This window comes from Sorex fumeus, unplaced genomic scaffold (genome assembly GCF_029834395.1).
Source record: "Sorex fumeus unplaced genomic scaffold, SorFum_2.1 ptg000024l, whole genome shotgun sequence".
NCBI lineage: Eukaryota > Metazoa > Chordata > Mammalia > Eulipotyphla > Soricidae > Sorex > Sorex fumeus.
In genome coordinates this window covers 24,338,195-24,352,785 of record NW_026606081.1, presented here as the reverse complement: position 1 = coordinate 24,352,785, position 14,591 = coordinate 24,338,195, and the positions used below count along the sequence as shown (strand labels likewise).

Genomic DNA, 14,591 nt, shown 5'->3' with positions numbered 1-14,591 from the left:
GAAGACACTTGGAACCCCCAGAGCCTGCTGACTCCTAAGCTCATCTTGGCTCTCCTGGGAAGCCCAAGGCAGAGCTCTTGGGTAATGAAAACCTATAGTTATGGTCAGCTGACCCAGTTGCTACCCAGATCCATGGCTGTTCCCATGTTTTCTCCTAGACTTTCAGAAAGCCTCCTGCCATTCTTATGTCATGACAGTCTAGGCTATTACCTGGCTACACCCTGCTAGCCATTTTATCCAAATCTCTCAACATCACCCCATTAGCACATGTCTTCAAAACCATCTCAGGAGGGGTCATTTTGTATTTGGGAAGGAACAAATACTAGGGTTCCTCGGTTAAGCTCGTGGAGGTGAATAATTCACATCCATCAATGAAAATAATGTGGTTTTCCTCTCCTCCACATCTATGCCTCATTTAGCACTTCACATAAGGTAAAAGCACCTAAGTAATGTTAGCGATAAGAATAAATATTTGACCTTCCCAAAGATAGAGAAGGTTCTAAACTCGCCTGATATTTTGTAGCCCAACTATTAGATATTATAAACACACACACACACACACACACACACACACACCAATGCCCAAGAATTCTTCAGTTCTTGGTGTGAAAATTTTGTCTTTCTATTTCATGGTACATTTCAGCCAGATCTTGTTTTATTAACTACTTTAAAGGTTACAGTCCGTGTATGAATGGCTAGTTTATCTACACCTTGATCTTTTACTGCCCTTTTCAATGGGGTATCTTTATTGGATGCCATTCTAGTCCTCTCCCAAGATAGCGGCACAGTGGAAGAGGGAGCACAGAGAGAGCCTCAGTCACACAGTTCCCCTCTCTTCTCTCACTCCAGAGCAATACTCCACGTTTGGGCAATGCGCCTACCAAACATTTTCTACGAACCAAGCCTAAGACCAGGCCTCCACAGTCCAAATTACTTATGTGTTTGTTTGTGTATTGTTTAATCCTTGCCTACTTCCAAGTTGGATTTGAGACAACTCATAATACAAGTCATGCATAGCATGGGACCATTTAGCTGAGGGTAAACACTCAAGAGCTCTGGGATGGAATTTTTCTACAAAATTAGGCAGCTGTTCTTTGCTGTGGTTTGGCAATGAAATAGCTCTGAGCTCTTTGGCAGCCAAAGCCAAAATGGAAACATGATGAGTTGTATGGGAATAATATAGCATTATAAAAGGAAGGCATACTTATTTATAAAAATGGGCAAACTTTGTTTCTGGTACCAAAATTTTAGAGGCATTGATCAGAGATGTCCTTCCATAAGTATCTTCGAGCACCACAATAAGCGAATTGTTTGCTAATACTTCGAGGAGAGATGTATATTCATTATTTGTGTCATTATTTCCCTTAGCAAACTTCAATAAAATCAGATGACATCAAATCACAATCTTCTAGGGGTCTTCCATGTAATGACAAAATCCCCCCAGTTCTGTCTGTAAGTGAACTCATCTCATGCAAAATTAGCATCTAGAAAACCTTTGGGAGGCAGCAAAGCCGGGTTGAACCACACCCAGACATTCTTTCCTTGGCTGTGCTCAGGGAATAGATGCAGTGCGGGGGGAGGGGGCCACAGCAAACCTGGCCACACACAAGGCTGATGCCTTAACACCTATGCTATCTCTTATGAAAAAAGGTGTGTGTGTGTGTGTGTGTGTGTGTGAGAGAGAGAGAGAGAGAGAGAGAGAGAGAGAGAGAGAGAGAGAGAGAGAGAGAGTTGGTTTTGATTCCACACCCTGTGGTGCTCAGTGCTTACTCCTGACTCTGTGCTCAGGGATCACTCCTGTATCACTGCGTTATTTCTATAGCCCCTGAGAAGATGTTTTAGCAGAAGCTCAACTTAGAATATGAATGACTCTGATGAATTAAATTGAACAAGCTGTTCTGGCCTATGAAGAGTTACTAAGATGGTCACTCTCATGAACCTCTCCTAGCCTCACCAACTGGCCCTTACATCACCCCTTAGGTTAGTGTTTATAGGCCACTTTTTCTCAGCAAAATTTCCCCATTCCTGGCCTTTCAAAGTGGAGGTTCCAGGGTGTCCCTTGAGTGACACGAAGCCAGCCCTGTTACTCCAGGTTTCCTTGTATTACTTATTGGTCCCATGAATTGGGTTTTTCACATACATATCATTTGAAAAAAAATCTCTGTTTTCCTAAAGCACATATTTTTCCATTAAATCATTCAAGCAGTATTTACTCATTCATATTCATAAATACACACAGCACCTTCATTAGCAACTTCAAGTTTCATCTTCAGTTTGAATGTGAAGTATTAACAGAATCTTTTTCCTGTCAAAGTACAGGATACAGACTAAACACAAATGATACCTACATTTACCTCCTTGAAGTGAAAAATAGGTCATTGGATGGATTGGAGAGATAGTACAGGGGAAGGTGTTTTGTCTTGCATTTAGAGCTACCTTGGCAATACGTATGGTCCCCCGAGGTCTGCATGGAGTGATCCCTGAGCACCACCGAGTATAGTCCCCTGAAAAGTTACAAAAAGATTTTTAATTTTTTAAATTTTTAAGTAATTAATTAGAAATAATATTACATACATTTTTGCTTTTCCTATTGCATAAAAGCACATCTGTTTTTGAAAATGTTTTTATCTTTTTACTATCAAAGTAATGTTGTATGCTGTAGAAAAAGTTAGAAAATGCAGATTCACTGAAGCAGCTATAATTTTAATTACCTGTATTCTTATTCTAATAGTGACTTTTAAAAATATTTGGTCATATATCTAATTATGTATATTTACACATATAATCATCCTTTTTATACATATCACATATATGTAATTATATTTTTCTTATTCAACTGAAAAATTTTTTACAGTGGGATGTGGAATGTAACAGTGATTTGATTTTCTTCCTATATGGCCACTGACTTAATGTTCTAATATCCTTCAGCCTTTCCCTATATTTTTGAGTATTTTGTCATTTTCAGTCAAAATTTATAATGAGTGCTTTTCTTTCATTTCATAATTTTTATATAATTATTATAATGATTGCCATGCACTACATCACAGTCAGTTTACCGTAATTTATTCCATCAACCTTCTGACCTTTCCTAGTTTTCTGTTAGTAATATGATTGCCCAGCAAGCTACCGAGAGCATCAAGAGTATTTCGCTCGCACATCAAAGCCTGGCAAGCTACCCGTGACATGCCAAATACAGTAACAAGTGTCACAATAGAGACTTTACTAGGCCCATTCGAGCAAATTGATGAACAACGGGAAGACAGTGACAGTGACAGTAATACGATTGCACTAATAATCGTTAATATTAATACATGTCTTATGTACCCACTAGAAAGTAAGATTTCTGGTTCAACAGTAAGACTAAAATTTTAGGGGGGCAGAGCTATAGTACAGCGGGCTGGGCATCTGCCTTGCATGTGTCTGACTGGGTTCCATCCCTGGCATCCCAGGTGATCCCCTTGAGTGCATCAGGACTGATCCCAGAGCGTGGACCCTGGAGTATGTCTAGAGCACCTTCGGGTATGGCCCACCCACCCCCAAACAAAAATAGCTAACATTTCAGTATCCTGAAAAATTTGTGCAAAGTACCCTCCAGAAAATTTGTGTCCCTCTATACTTTCACTGACAACATAAGAGGGCCCTTTCACACATCTGTTCTCCACCCTAAATTTCTTTTGTTTTTGTTGGTTGATTTAATAATTAAGTTGTATTTTTTTTCTCATTTAAGTTTTCTAGATTTTTGGGCATATCCTGACTCTATTGGTACGTTGCTCCAGATGGTACTTAGGGAACTGTGTTAGAGTGGGCTTGTGTCTGGGCCTTCCACACGCAGAACATGTGCTTCAACCTTGTGAGGGATCCCCAGCTCAGCTTTATGTGTCTTGGAGGAAATCATTCTAATTAATGTCATCAGTGATTTGTATTTCCTCATTGGGGTGCTACTCATTAGACCTTTTTATTTTCTTTATTTTTTCCGCATCTCTGCTGAGATTCTTGTGTTTGTCACTTGGAGAAAATGGTTGAACAAAATTAATCTTTTGATTGCCAAGTAGGCGATCTATATATACTTTCCAGCGTGCACTTTTATCTTTTAAGCATGTTAGATTCTGTTTGTCTGAGTAAAGAAAACAGCAGGCAAGGGCATTTTCAAGATTTATGTACTTAATTTTATCTCCTCTTTACAAAGAATAAGATTTTATTAATTTCTACCTAGAAATCCCAAGAGTGTTTTATTTGTTCTTTTGTTTGTGTTCTTGGGTCACACCAGGCCATGTTTGGAGAATACTCCCAGCTCTGTGCTTGAAGGTCAGTCCTGGAGATGCTCAGGATGCCAGCAATTGCCAGAGATCCAGCCGGGCCCATGCCTGCAGCCTGCTGGGTCTCTCTTTGGACCCTGTATATTTTTTTTATCCACTTACATTTTCTGCATTGAAAATCATCCAAAAATTATTATATTTTTGCTGCGAGGTGAGGAATATAATAGTGATTTTATTATCTTCATAGATGCTTAACGTTCATTGATTTAAAGAAGGCCTTTGATTCTGTTGAGACGGAAGCGGTCATTGAAGCCCTAGCCAATCAGGGCATTCAAGCCCAATACATCAGGATCCTCCATGAGCTCTATTGTGGATTCACTACCAGGATCTCACCATTCTACAAAGAAGTGATCGTTGATGTCAAGAGAGGGGTGCGGCAGGGTGATACCATTTCACCGAAACTCTTCAGTGCCACCCTCGAGAACATCATGCGACGACTGGAATGGGAAGGAATGGGAGTGAAGATAGATGGTCGGCAACTACACCACCTCCGCTTTGCTGATGACATTGTTTTAATAACACCAAACATCAGCCAAGCGGCACAAATGCTGGCCGACTTTGACCGTGAGTGTGGAAAGGTAGGACTACAGCTGAATCTTACGAAGACAATGTTTATGAGAAATAGCCTTGTTCCTGACGCCCCATTTGCTCTCAATGGAACGACCATCTCCGAATGCAACAGCTATGTGTACCTAGGTCGAGAGGTCAACATGACAAATGACCTGGCACCCGAGCTGCGCAGGAGGAAGAGAGCGGCTTGGAACGCCTTCAAGAACGTCGAAGAAATAGCTAAGAGGACGAAGAACCTCCGGCTCCGGGCACATCTCTTTGATTCCACTGTTCTTCCTGCATTAACATATGCCTCAGAGACCTGGGCCCTACGCAAACAAGATGAGAACGCCATTCAGGTCTCCCAAAGAAGAATAGAAAGAGCTATGCTTGGAATATCACGTTTCACTCAAATGAGAGAACGAATCCAGAGTTCTGACATCCGTCGACGATCAAGGATCAGGGACGCTGTCTCATTTGCCAAGGTGTCGAAAATCAGATGGGCTGGTCACGTAATGAGATTTAAAGACGACCGTTGGACTAGAGCTGTTACTGATTGGATTCCACGGGATGTCAAGAGACCGCGTGGCCGCCCACCTACCAGATGGTCAGACTTCTTTGTCAAGGTCATGAACGATCGGTTTGAGGCCCTCCATGTTCCCGGAGCGAAGAGATGTCATTGGGCTACACTAGCACGCGACAGGGACAAATGGAGACGTTACTGGCGCCCGCTCGAGCAAATCGACGACTAACGGGAAGTTAAGTGATTAAGTGAAGATGACCATTGCCTTAATGTCCTAATTCCCTTCAGCCTTTCCCTATGAACTTAAAACAAAACACTCATATGCTCAGTCACATATCCATGTATGTGCATGACGAGGTTTCTGTTGTGCTGATCTTTTGATCATCTTTTTTTTTATTATTTTAACTATTTTATTATTATTTCGGAGTCCATTTTAAGAGCAAGTTCTTCAACTTTCCACCATCCCTCCCCATTTTCAAGAGCTTCTTTGTTGTACTCACATATTTATTATTCCAGATGGCCATGAAAGTAACTTTGTTAGTTCCAAACAGGAAACAACTTCAGGGTTGTGATTGGTGTAAAACTACACTTCTAGACTGATTTGAGGAGAGGAGGTGTGAATTTACAAAGCCCGAATCCTCCCACCCAGGAAATGTTATGGCTTTCCCTATATTCAAGTCATATTTTATGACCATCAGTAAATTTTTATAGTTGTTTTACAACAGACATACGAATTTCTTGTTAATTACTTTTAAGCTGTTTCCTTTGAGGGGCGCAGGTTACAATGAGTAGAAACCTTTTCCATTATCATTTATATTATAATTTTTGAAGGGCTAATGTACATACATGCATGCTTAGATGTGCTGCACTGTTTGGTCCCCTCAGTGTGGGACAGAAACGTAGATGTGGCACTGATGTGCCTCGTTGGGATGGAATAGCAGACAGAGATCCTGCTTGACCATCACGTCAGTTCTATTGAGTGGTTTCAGCTCCCAATGCAAAAGGCGAGTCTTTATTGAGCAACAAGATGAGTTTTCACTTGAGGAAAGGCAAGCTCCCTAACTTTGAGTGATCAACTGCTCTGTGAGGAAGGGAGTCCTCTGTGCCCAGTAAGATTCCACTGATGATGATCCAGATTTCAGTAAGATTCCACTGATACAGAATGGAGTCAAATGACAACTCGCAGAGGACAATGGATTCATTCATCCCAAACTCCATCACCCCAACTAGCAGGTAAATGTAGAGATTTACCTGTTCATCTGCGGAGATAGCGTCCAGTCGAGAGAAACCTAGTGAATAGACTTTGGTCTGACTGTCCAGCCCTCAGCCTCACTGTCCCTGCTGATAACATCTACCATTTAGGGAAATGACCCATTTCCATGGGTGCCAACATGTTCGTGAGGGTGCCTGTGTCTCTCCCACCCAACAGGGCAGGGAGAGTCGGGGCGAAATCACCCAATCCTCTTTTTCAGCTGATAAGAGGAAGAAGGCGATCAAGCTGTTTGTGGCAGGTCTTTCCAACACCAAAGGCCTGTTGAGGATCTATTTATTCCAACTTCAGAGCTCTTTTGCGCGCTCATTTTGGGAACTACTGTGTTTCCCTCCAGTAGATTCCTTTCCAATGATGGTAGTGAGAGTCACTTTTTAATCGCTTACCAACAAAAAGACCTAAGTGGTAGAGGAGAAAGGATAATTCAGGAGGAATTTCGGCCAAAGAAAACTACATCACTTGGTGACATCTCCGAGGGGAGAGAGGCTCAAAGATGCACAGCCTCCTGATTGGAATACTTGGGACTGCCCTCCGCCAGGTGCACCTTGAAGCAGGAAGCATCCAGCTTCTCAAAGGAGCTTGCACGCTCGGTGCTCACCAGCTTTCTCGGGTTGTTTTCTCACCAGCTTCATTCTGAGCACTTCAGCATGAGAGCAGCTTGCTGATTCCACTTCAGTTCTTCCTAATTTGATGATGATCATTAGATTTATTTTGATCGTCTTTTCCTTCAAGGGCTACATTTGCAGCTCGCAGTCTCGTCTCGGTGTCTCTTTCTTTGGGAATTTGCACCTGCATGAGCTCAATAGTCACATGGAAAACTTGGTCTTTGTGGGAACAAGTGGCTCTTCAACACGCAAACGAAGGACGGTATTTCTGTGCCACCCAGGTCTGCTTCTCCGTAGTTGTAAATAGCCCAAGTGCAGTTGGAGGAAGCGAGGCAGAGTGGCAGGTGTCTGTGGGAGGTTTTACAGAGGAGGGACATGGTGACTGGAAATGGGCTTTTGGGTATTCTTGCAGGCCTGGGGGATGAGACTAGGGCGTGGATACAGGGTCTGCCCCTTGTGCAGAATCAGCCACCAAGGGTCAGCTCTCTGCTTTCTTCCTTACATGGTCTCACTCTGGCCTGGAGTAAGTCATCCTATTAATGATGGTCTCAGTTTTCTTTACTGCTCAGTCTACAAGAGGCTCTTCTGTGATGGAAGGTCTCTGCACACAGCTGATTGACTACATGGCCACAAGGCAGCTGTTACCTTTGCATTCTCTCTCTCTCTCCCTTTCTCTCCCCTCTCTTTTCCTCTTTCACTTGCCTCTCTGTCTCTCTCCTCTTCTCCTCTCTCTCTCTCACACACACACAAATACACACACACACACACACACACACACTCACACACACCCTCTAATCACTTAGGATTGCTTCCTAAAAATCCTTAGGTTCCTGCGTCATTATTTTCAATTGAATATCGAAAATAATTCAGCGGTATTATTTATGGCCTAATCTCTAATGCTGTTGAATCCTGCCTGTGAACTCTGTCCACTGCTTTTCATTTTAGAGAGATCACCAGAAAGCACAGCTGGACAGGTTGCTCAAACATGCATTTTTATCATCTGCTTCCCAGCTGAGACGTTGAGGGTCAGGTTTTAGCCAGAAGCAAACTTTCAGGAACTGTCAGTAAACACCCGAAGAGTAAGATTGAAATGGCAACCTTGATGTGCCTCTATGGAGTGCCCACTCACAGGTATTTCTGGGGTAGCAGAAACAGTCTCCAAGTCAGCTTAGGGCTGAGTTTTCATCCGCTGGAGGCTAAGGGGGAGTGTGGCCTTGGTCCTCCCTCTTTTTTTCATATGGAAAGTTAAACTAGATAGCCCAGGATTTACTCAGCTTACACCCATTTCCTGTAAAGGAGCAAACCTGAAAAACTCAGGTTGAAAAGGAAGTAGTGATTTCAAAGCAATGCTCCTGGCCTTCCAGAAGATTCTAGTGAGTAACACAGACAAGGGAAAGCTGAGCGGCATCAGGCCTGTTCACTAGGAAACTGACCGTGATGTCAGAGAGAGAGAGTGGCACTGGGCACCCACAGGCCTTGGGCACAAGACAGGCAGTTAATTCATCTCACACCCATCACCCAGCATGCTCTCCACCTGGGCAGAGATGACAGGGCCTAATTACATTGCTGTCCAAGGAAAATGTGACACTTGAGGCTCAGTCCCTGCTTTATCTGTCAGGTCAGTGCCTGAAAGATTTTGTTGTGGTTTTTTATTTTTTTATGAAGGCACCTTGATTTACAGAGTGATTCATAGCTGAGTTTCTAGCATACTATGTTCCAGCACCCATCCCTGCACCAGAATTGCCTTCCTTTCCCCAGTATCCCCAGTTTCCTCTGTTACCTCCCCCAGCCTGCCTCCTTGACATTTCTTTCTTTCTTTCTTTCTTCCTTCCTTCCTTCCTTCCTTCCTTCCTTCCTTCCTTCCTTCCTTCCTTCCTTCCTTTCTTTCATTGGATCACCGTGAGATACATTTACACAATTTTCATGTTTGAGTTTCAGTCATACAATAATCAAACACCCATCCCTCCACCAGCCCACATTCTCCATCACCAATGTCCCCGATATTACCCCCCGCCCCCTTTTCCAACCTTCCCCTGCCTCTATGGCAGAAAATTTCCCCCACACTCTTGCTCTACTTTGGGGCATTATGGTTTGCAGATACTGGAAGACCATCATGTTTGGTCCTTTATCTTCTTTCAGCACACATCTCCCATCCTGAACAATCCCTCCAAGCATCACTGACTGAGTAATCCCTTCTCTGTTTCAGCTTCCTTCTCACCCAGCTCATGAGACAGGCTTCCGATCATGGAGCAATATTCCCAGACAGGCCCATTTTCAAACATGATTGTTGGGGTTTGGATCTTGTGCTTTCAGTTTTATTGCTTCGGTGGCTTAGAGATAAAGAAAAGCCACACCTCTCTACTGCCTAATGTTCTATTTTTGTTTGGAGGCTACACTCAGCTGTGCTCAAGACTTATTCCTGGTTCTATGCTTTGGGGTCATTCCTGACAGTGCTCAGGGGACCATATGTCGGGCCAGGAATCGAACTGGAACAGATCATGTGCAAGGCAAGTGCCTGACCCTCTGTCCTTTCCCTCCAGCCCTTGAAAGATTTTACTAGAATAAATATTCAAAGAGGAACTTGGGAGAGTCTTTTCCACAATATACAAGGAGGAAAGATTTTTCAGATGAAAGGATTATTACAGGCCAGGCTGATATTTTTCTTGATCTGAGTGAGTTGGCTTATTATTTCTCATCTGCAGTCCTCAGCCCCATCCTCTCCCTGCTTGGCAAAAACATGCCTGAGACTCTTAAGAAAGCTTTTAGCTCAGAGGTGAATGTGTCCCATTTGGCTCACCACTGATGCATTGCATGGCTGGATGGGAAATATATTTTGAGATCTCAGTAAATAAAACAAATCACCAGGAGAGGACTTTGTTTGAATTGTTTCTCAAGACAAATCTGGTGAGTTTCTGCTCGAAAGTACATGCCATTCATTAGCTGGCATCTCAACTCAAGACGACACCCGCTTTCATATTGACAGTACCATGGGAATCGACTTAATTAGTCAACAATTCACCCACCAATGAGGTGCACTGAGTATTTTTCCAAGCCCAAAATAAAACCTGGAGTCTCACACTATGAGGTATTCAAGCCATAGTAACAGGTACTTCTAATTCTCGAGGGGATTAGTTAACCAACACCCTGAGCCCTGGGCAAACACGTCGCGATGTCACCTCAATAAACACAGGTGTAAAGAGCATCTCCTCACATAATAACTCATTAGCTCACACCTGCACTCGCGTGAACCCAGAGCTCATCAATTCAGCATTCCATTTAGCACGTGTACCTGCAGTGGTGGACAAATTTACCCTTCTTTCATCACTGGAAGTGTTTTTCGACATTATTTAATCTCTCCTCATGGTGCCAGGAGGCATAGAGAAAATGGAAACTTCTTTTCTTTCTCTGTAACCTATATTCTGCGCTGGCTTCTAGGAAGGTATGGGTAGGTGGGTGGACTAAATAAGTACCACAGCGGTGGAGGACAAGCCCCAGGTCCCTCTGATGCCTGGAGCCAACCGGTCATTTCCTCAAAATGGGGAGCATGTGTGAATGAACGTTGGCAGCTGGAAGGGAGTTCATTAGGAAGACTTCTGGATTCTCTGCCGGTGTGGACACTCCACCCGGAAAGGTACAGGGGTGACATTGCAGAGTAGAGATTCAGGGATACTGTGAAGACTGTCTCCCAGGAGGTGAAAAGGCCAAAGAGAAGCCAGATGCACGATCCTGTGGAAATGGCACTGCTCGGCAGCTGAGGGAGAAGGGACATTTGTTTGTGCCTCACCCCCCATCCAACTGCCATCCTCACTCACTACTATATTGTGGAGACCATCTTTTTTTTTCTTTTGGGGTCACACCCAGCGATGTGCAGAGGTGACTCCTGGCTCTGCACTCAGGAATTACTCCTGGAGATGCTTGGGGGACCTTATGGGATGCTGGGGATTGAACCCAGGTCTGCGGCGTGCAAGGCAAACGACCTCCCCGCTGTACTATCACTCCAGCCTGACCATCTTTTTTTAAGTGGAAATGTATAAGCCCTGCATTCTAGACATGTAGTAGCATGTAAACATGCATGTGGTAAACGTGGATCCCTGCACTCAGTTCTGGGACAAACCAGAGAGAGGAGCACAGGTCTTGCGCTGTTTTCAAGCTTGGCTTTCTCGTGTTCCCCTAACTCATTCTTCATTTCTTAGTTGTGTCATTACCAGCAATGGTGAACTAGATCACCATTGTACTCTCTGGAAACTTGGAGTTTTTCAGATTCCCTGAAGGAGTTTTTCAGGTTTTTTTTTTTAAAAAAAAAACTTTGACTTCTTTATTTCAGGTTCACTTTCAGCCATGGTGGTAGGAAACCTGTCAGAAATGTCCTTTTTTACTAGATCAAAAATAAATAAAAGTGTGGCATGGAAAAATAACCCAGCAATCTTAAAACCCCTCAGAGTATAGACTGAGAGTAAGATGCATTTTTTCCCTTCTAACTCTCTCTCTTTCTGTGTTTGATGATATAATCAATATTTCCTGTCCAAAATGCAATATTCTGCCATCTTAGGAACCCCTCAAGTCTGCATTTAATGTCAAAGAAAATCATGCTCCATGTGACAGACGGTTATTTTTCAGCTTCCGTATCTGAAGGCTTCATCAGCTTTTAATGAGAAAAGAACTACTGAATAATGTTATCAGTGGCAGAGACTCCATGACGATAGTTCAGAATAAAAGAAATTTAAATATTTGAAGAAAATGGACCCACACTAATAAATCCAGATAAATATCTATTTGTACGGCTGGATCAAAAACCAATTTCTCCTGTGTTCCTTTTCAAAGTCGATAAATATTTCTTGGTGTAAGAATCTGTGGGTTTGACAAACCTGCATCTGGGCAGGTGAAGGATGTCCTCTGGGCTCTGTTCTGGGGTGACAACAATGCAAAGAAAAAGGACAGAGAGCCACTCCTGGACAAGGTTGGGGTCAAGGCAGGGAGACCAGGAGGTGTGGCTGAGAGCAAATCAATGTGAAGTGGCAGGGTCCTCTAGAATTCGTTACATCCAGGATGCAGACTTTGAGCACCTATAAAAACTACTTGTTGGAGCTGAAGCGATAACACAGCGGTTAGGGAATTTGCCTTGCATGTGGCAGACCTGGGTTCGATCACCAGCATCCCATATGCTCCCCTGAGCACCGCCAGGAGTAATTCCTGAGTGCAGAGCCAGGAGTAACCCCTGTATATCACCAGGTGTGATCCAAAAGGAAAAAAAAAGAAAGAAAACTACTTGTCACCCTTGCTTAAGGTTGGACAGTTCTTGGAGGTCATTGAGAGCAGAACTTGGCAAGGTTTCTCACCACTTGTGATACGACAAAGAAGGTTGAACATGTGTGCCCACTTGCATGTTCTTTTAGCCCAAAGGGCACTTATAGATTTGAGAATACCCCCGGGTTCTAGTTAAAAAATTATCAAAAACTCTTCGATTTTCTTCCATCTTCATTGGGTTTTCTTATAGATCTCCACATAAAGAACACAAAGCATGCCCTCTTCTCTACTTCTCTGAGAGGAGAACAATGGGTCAGGAATGGGTCAGGCAATGAGCTTAAATGCACAAGTGGTCAGTTATGTGACCTCTGACTAGATAGGTCCCCAGACCCAGCGGAGCCCTTTTTGGCTTAGACTGTAGCCAAATGCACAGTGAGCCTTGGATGTGCCCACATCTTTTCACATGGCACTAGTTAGCCCTACTACTGCTCTCCAAGAGGAACCCACGGTCGTATTCCAAGATTCTAGGACCAGTGATATTCTGTCCATCAAAAAATTAATTGTCCTCTGAACACTGATCTTTCTGAAAAAAAAATTATGTGTCAGCCGAATTACTATTTTTTCCCAAAGAGTTATGGTTCTCTTCTTGCTAGTTCTATTCCTTTCTGTTAATTAATTTGATTTTAGCTGTTGGTTTTTTGGGGTTTTTTTTCTTTTTGTTGGTTCTTGTTCTTGTTTGATGATTTCCGGCAGCCAGTCCTAGGGCTCACACACCCCTTTGAAACCCCACTATGCCCCCCCCAGAAGGCAGACTTGTGCATGCACACACATCTGAAAATCTTCCCTTCCCTGTCCATTTCTCAGTTTCTTTCAGAGTTTCTTCTTGACTTAGGCCCCCAAGATATCTTTGAGTTCACCCTATCTAGCTATGTCTCAGAGGAATGGATGAGATTCCATTTATCATTGTCACTCCACTCCAGATATACAACTGGACTCCGAGGTTTTACGTATGCAACATAAGTGATTGTACTTACCAGCGCCTGCTTTTCCAGTAGAGGTGGGAACAGAATAATTCAATTGTATTCTTGTTAGAATAGAAAATGAAGGGAGATTCTGTCAGCAGAAGTTAACATACTAGGTACTTCATATTTCTAATTTTCAAATAAGACTAGAGCTACTAAAGCTACAACAGAAACAAGCTATTGTACTATTTTAGGAACGGGCGGGTTAGGAACCAGAAGACCCATGTCCAAATCCAGGCTCTTTCTCACTACTAGCTCTGGCCCTAACCTAATCCTCCCCAAGGTCACAATTAGAGAGCCAAACTCCTAATACGGACCACTTTTTGTTTGTTTTTCTTCCCTCCTCCTCAACTGTGCTTAGGGCTTACTCCTGATTCTGCTCAGGTATCACTCCTGGCAGCACTCATGTAGGTATTCAAAGCACCCAGGATCCAAACAGACTGCAAGGCAGGCTCTTTACCATCTGCACTTCTCTCTAGCTTTACTCCATGCCACTTTTTAAAAGAACACTGATGCCGGTGGTGAGTAGCATTGGCGTGAGCTTGAGTTCAGTCCTCTGGGACTTTGACGGCTTCTCTGTGGCCACAGGCATTGACTCTTATAGAGGAGGAGAGGATTAGCTTGACAAACCTTCAGGAGTCTGAGACCCATCGACATTTTGGGAAGTGAAGACCCAGAGAGCACTCGGTGGGATTCTGTCAGCTGATGACTGAAATTTAACGCAGGAAATTGGGGGAATGGATGGAGAGATGAAAGCCGAAGGATGTGGAGCAGCCAGGGGGATTGTCACAGGAAGGAGGTGCCCCTGGGACGGGGGCAGCAAGGAGAAGGGAATCTAGGAATTCCCAAAGAGATTCAGATCACTAAGGGTGCTTGCTGCCGACAGGAACAGCTTTCTCTGAGAAGAGGCTCAGGCTGGATGTGCAGGAAATAACAAAACAGGAAACAGGAAAAGAGGCTCAGAGCAGCTGACCAAACAACCGGAAACCAGAAGGTGCAAGGTCTTGCTCCCGCTGGCCTTTCCCGCTGGGTACCCCACAGACTCCAGCAAAGGCAGGTGCT

The 14,591-nt window shown here is 43.6% G+C and overlaps 1 protein-coding gene across 1 annotated transcript in view; it reads left to right on the top strand.

Moving 5' to 3' along the window:
• SLC9A9 (solute carrier family 9 member A9) overlaps nt 1-14,591 on the top strand; it is a 560,068-nt gene that overhangs the window by 281,323 nt on the left and 264,154 nt on the right. The window lies entirely within an intron of this gene.